Source organism: Gallinula chloropus (genome assembly GCF_964237585.1).
Source record: "Gallinula chloropus genome assembly, chromosome: 2".
Lineage (NCBI taxonomy): Eukaryota > Metazoa > Chordata > Aves > Gruiformes > Rallidae > Gallinula > Gallinula chloropus.
In genome coordinates this window covers 70,359,608-70,365,189 of record NC_140086.1, presented here as the reverse complement: position 1 = coordinate 70,365,189, position 5,582 = coordinate 70,359,608, and positions in this window count along the sequence as shown.

Genomic DNA, 5,582 nt, shown 5'->3' with positions numbered 1-5,582 from the left:
GACAGCGGATGGAATGCGTATTAGAAGTGTACTTGGGCAGTGTGAGGCAAGCTGGCAAGATAAAAACTTAGTCATTTGACACAAGCTGTTTTGTAGTCATCCAGCTTTTGACTGTTTTCTGCGTAGATCAGTCGCCATGAGGTGAGATAAGATTGCAGTGTGAAACAGTAAGAAGATACACAGTGCTTGCTCGTGATGCCACAGGCACCGGTATTCCTTGCACAGTACCAGTACTGCCAGGGTAGTTACTTACTGATCCCTGCTGGTTTTAGCAGCTGCAGAATCAATCCTACAAGTAACCATCAAATCACAGTCACTTTCAGGCTTCTGCAAAGGTCGTAGTGCAGTATTAGTAATTAATGAGTATAATTGTAATATCAGTGATGTCAGCATAGCAGAGCCTTAATGAAAGACCTGAATGAAGACCATACCCTTGTCAAGCAAATCAGTGATGATTTTGTGGTATGAAATTACTTGGGGTGAAACAGTTACTGCCCCAGTCAAACCAAGAGTGATTCTCTCCTGGGGATCAGCATCCATTAGCTACAGGCACCGCATCCTCACAAGAAGCCCTGCCACACACTGGCTCTGTGCCCTGCATCGGTCTGCATGCATTTAAATTTTCCTTTAATATATATTGCTATTAAACTATCCGTTTCTGCTTCAGTCTTTAGAAGTAACACCATGGTTCCATATCCAGATAAACATTCTTTTTTTCATTACATTTTATCATCCTTAACCCCTTGAATCAAGGGAAATGGCAGGCACGGCTCCTTCTGGGCAGAAGCTGAAGCAGAGGAACAAGTCATATGAGCACAGACTTCCCACACTTGCACCCTTGGGGTGCCTGAAGGGCTCCTCCTCCCAGCCTTGCCGCTTAAGCTCTCTTATCTCCTCTGGGGCAAAAGCTGGGTTTGACTGACATGTGTTGCAAACTCCAGAATTCTTGCAGAATTCTTCTCTCCAGAAGGTTGCAAAAAGCACTTTCCTGGGGGCACAGCTGTTGCTTAACTGTAAGAAAAGCCACGGCCTACACCAGGAGGGAAAGGTGTGGTTAGAATTGTGCTGAATACAGAGTTTAGGCATTCCTGTGTACCAAACCTCTATGTAATTCCTAGTAACACCATAAAGTGCCTCAATACTATTCTTATTTCTTATCACGCTGCGTTAAAACAATGTTGTTCTTTCAGTCATGCAAGGTGTTGAGACCTTGGTGCTTCATGGCCCCACCAATTAGCTTCCCCCTGCAGAAGTAACGGAGGAGAGCGCACAGGGTTCTTGCTGTGAGTATAGGTAGCCTGGTAACTATGGTAGCAAGCTTTTGCAAGAGCGAGCCCTGGTTGGGAAATCACGGTGCACAGGTTACACAGAGCAAAATAAACACAGATTTGTTTACTAGTAACCTGCTGTGATAAACAGAAATGAAATGGATTAGGTGTTCCTTTGGGAAACGTGTCTCTTCTTATTATTAATTACACTAACGGTAGCTTATTAATGCTGTGTCAGCTTTTGTTTACAGTTTTTGCAGAAAAAAAAAGAAAGAGGGGATCAATACAGCAGATCATGAATGCAGACACGGTGATTTGTCTGCTCGGTACACATTTCAGTGGGTATTTAAATAAACAAATAGAGTTACCCCCACCATTCTGAGGCAAAGCAGAGGAACTGATAGAAAGCTGTCAAGCCCTCACATTTTGCTGCTTGGGGAATGCATAATACACACAACATTTTCTTTACAGAATCAGAAAGTCACGTTACACAGCTCGCCTTCACTCACATTTTCCCCAGTGAGGTTTAGGTTTAAGTTTGGGATGGGGATGAAGGGTTCTAGATCTGTGAGCAGCCACACTTCCTGTTCTTTTGTCTCACATGTAAAAAAACATTAAAAATAATCCGAATCCATCCCCCATGAGACATTTGTGTTTCGGAGCTCTGAGGGAAAATGCACCTAACCCCATTCTGCAGAGCAGCCCAAGAGGCCCGTGCCCAGGTGATGCTGTAACGCACGTGCTCCCACCTAAGTGAGTGAGAGATGCAGAGGCGGCTGCTGGCGTTTAGAAATCATGCAGCAGAGAATTGTTTTGTGTGAGAGAATGAAATGCCGAAGAAAGGGGTGAAGAAATAGTTTGTGTTTGAAATAATAGGAAACTAATGCTTTACCAGACCTCTGTTCTAGTAAGTGTGTGAAAAAGTGGTCTTTGCTCAGTTTTGTGCATAGCTGTGAGAGCAGCTCCATCAGGGGAGCCTTAAGACAGCAGTGGGAAAAGTCACTGTGCAAGAGTGTTACACCATTATAAAACTCCCTTTTTTTTTTTTCCTATTTAATCTCTTAATTCTTCCCAAAGTCCCTCATCCTTCATTTTCTCCCTCCAGAGTTTATTGTCATCTCTTCCTTATTCTGCCTCAGTCCAGATGAGAGTAGCAGGGATCTCAGTGGCAGGTACTTCACTCACTAAATCAGGATCTTCAAACAGAAAATGCAATCTGTAATTTTATAGCAGTCTGTCCTGCCTGCGACATTAATCATGCGTCCTTTGTGGGGGTTAGAACTTGGTGCTTGATCATATACCAACTCTAAAAATAAAAGTATCAGTAATAAAAACACCCTGGTCACCCAGGAGGTGCTGCTGAGGTACATTGTTGGAGGTGCAGGGAGAAGCTGCTGAGACCAAATTTCATCACCCTGAGGTGTCTCTGGCACGTTTTCCCTGATGGTCCCAGTGTCACAGTGAGTCAGCTCCTGCTCATTGTCTGCCAGAAATACGTCAGCTGCCTGGGGTTAATCAGAGAGAAACCAAGGGAGAAGGCTTCCCCTCCCCAAATGGTGTCATTAAATAGGCTGTGGCCCTGGATACAGAGCAGTGCTGCAAGGGAAGTGTGGCCAGGCCCTCAGGAGGCTCTAGGAGCCCTGGGTGACCTACTTAGAAGGTAGGTCTACAGCTTCACGTAGCCTGTTTGTTCCTCATTGTCACTCTTGTGCCACCTCTCTCCCACCTGCATCTCAGAGTGCCCCAGCAGCCGACCACACACCAGCTGTTGGAGACACAACCCAAAAGTAGCATCCTGTGTCCAGGAACAGGCCAAGGTCCCAGGAGCTTTGTGGCTTTGTGTTATGCCATCTGGCATGCCAGGGTGCAGGTACAAGCCCACCACTCCAACAACTGACAGCCTGGCACCCCTGGTACTGAGGAGGATCCGGCTGATGCTTCAAGAGACCAGACTAGGGAGATACACCCCCAAATCTCTGGAAATCTGATGGGCCTTAGCTTTCTACAGAAACTGCTTTTTCCTGAGAATGCTCATATTATTCTGGCCAATAATACAGTTCCCCTTTTTGAAAGGCCATGAAATAGAAGAGGGTGTCTGTTTGCACACATACATTAATCATGCAAAAGACATGCTGGGACCCTGCGATTTGATCTTATATAAATGTTTGTAATGTTCCCTAGGTAGAAATAGGCAAACTTTTCTGCTTTGGCAATTAAACGCATGTTTGGCTACATTCCTGCACATTGATAACATCTTGATAACATACTGTTCATTACAATAAGCAGCTGGGTTAAAGAAATAAAATTAAATAGGAAATCATTTCTCTACAGCTCACTCTTTCTGCTATTACTTGGCACGGGCAGCAAGGAAGCTTTCAAAAGTCCCGTGTATGTTGTTGGCGTTACACTTTTGAGAGCCTTGTTTAGTGCTTTGTTATTTTAAAAGTATACAGATGTAAAATTACAGTATAGTGACAATGAATATTTAGCATTTCTGCAGTTGCTTTAATTTACAGAAGTGCAACTGCTTAATTTCTATTTTGCTCATATCTGACTGGAAGATCTGGCACAGATTAAAAAAAAACATGACCTGGCCATACCTCAAGCAGCTGCATCCAGTTGTTCCAGGTCTGGACTAACATTTATTACATGTAGAATATATAACATGGATTGCCAAGGAACATTTTCTTGCTTTAAATTTGCATAATATCCACAGCTTATGGATTAAGGAAAACTTAAAGTGATAGTTAGAGGGCACACTGTAAAAAGTGAAAAAAAATCTTAATCTTGCTAAAACCTCAGAGAAAACCCAAATATTTCGAAGTAGGAAGCTTGAGAAGTCAGACCCCTTCAATGATAACACAACATCATCAGTGACAACTGCACCCTGAGTAGACTCATTAAGGAGAATGCCCATAGAAGAATACTCACAACCTTCCTTTTCCACACAGAACAATCTGGTCATCAGGCAATAATCAGCCCGACAGTAATCACTCCAGCTACCTGAGGGGACTTTTCAATGGGCTGAATGAAAGAAGCAGCCTTTTGATCCTCAGCATTTAGCCTGGCTGTTGTCAGGGTGACTGGAAAAGGACCACGCATAGAGCGGGATAAACCAGAAAAAAATTGATAAAACTTTTTTTCATGGGAAAAAAAAATCAATTCTGCAGAAACCAAGTACTGTTTTGAAGTCATAACAATCATGCCAAAAATTACTGCAACTACTTGAAATAAAGAAGTGTTTGGTTTTATCTGGCCATGAAAGAATACAAAATTTAGGGGTAAGCTGAAGTCTGACATGACAAAATGTTTACAAAATGGTTTTCTTTATTCCAGTTAGCTTTAAATGAGGGAGAAAAGGAAATGTCTGGAATGAAGTAAAAGGAAAAAAATAATAGATAATGACATTTTTGGCGGATTTATCAGCTGGGCCACCCTTCAGATCTCATAGCTTCTAGTCTGCAGGGATTTTGCTCTATGACCAGTATAGGCAGGTCCCGTGGAGCAAGTTTCACAGGTATCTAGCTGCAGATCAGGTGCTACCACAGTGCAGCCCCACTGCTGGGTGTCCTACCAGATTGCTAACCTAGTGCAAGATGACTCACATGAAAAGCTGTAATGACCCTACACACCTTCCTAGAAAGGCATTTCCTTGACCTCAGGTACTAAATTAGAGGAAAGACATTGTGTTTAAGGCCGAGCTGTCTAGCAGGTGGATTTGAGTGATTCATGTGTATGAGTAGGACTTTGTTTTCAGAGAATCACAGAACACTAGGAGTTGGAAGGGACCTCAAAAGATCATCTAGTCCAACCCCCTGTTGCCAGGGCAGGATTGCCTAGATTAAATCTCAAAAGAATGTGTCCAGAAGGGGTTTGAATATCTCCAGAGAATGAGACTCCACAGCCTCTCTGGGCAGCCTGTGCCAGGGCTCTGTCACCATCACAGTGAAAAAGTTCCTCCTTACATTCACATAGAACTTCCTATGCCCCAGCTTGTATCCACTGCCTCTTGTCCTATTGCTGGCCATCACTGAGAAGAGCCTGGCTCCATCCTCCTGATTCTCACCCTTTACATATTTATGAACACTAACAAGGTCACCCCTCAGTCTCCTCTTCTCCAAGCTAAAGAGGCCCAGCTCCTTCAGCCTTTCCTCTTAAGGGAGGTGTTCCACTCCCTTTTTTATTCCTGAGCAGTGGTGAAGGGGAAAAAAAAAGGGCCTTGTATTTTCCAATTCATATTTTAAAAACCTGAGACATGATGTAATATATCACCTAGAATTAGGTGATAAATAAAAGAGTAGAAGTAATCTGTAT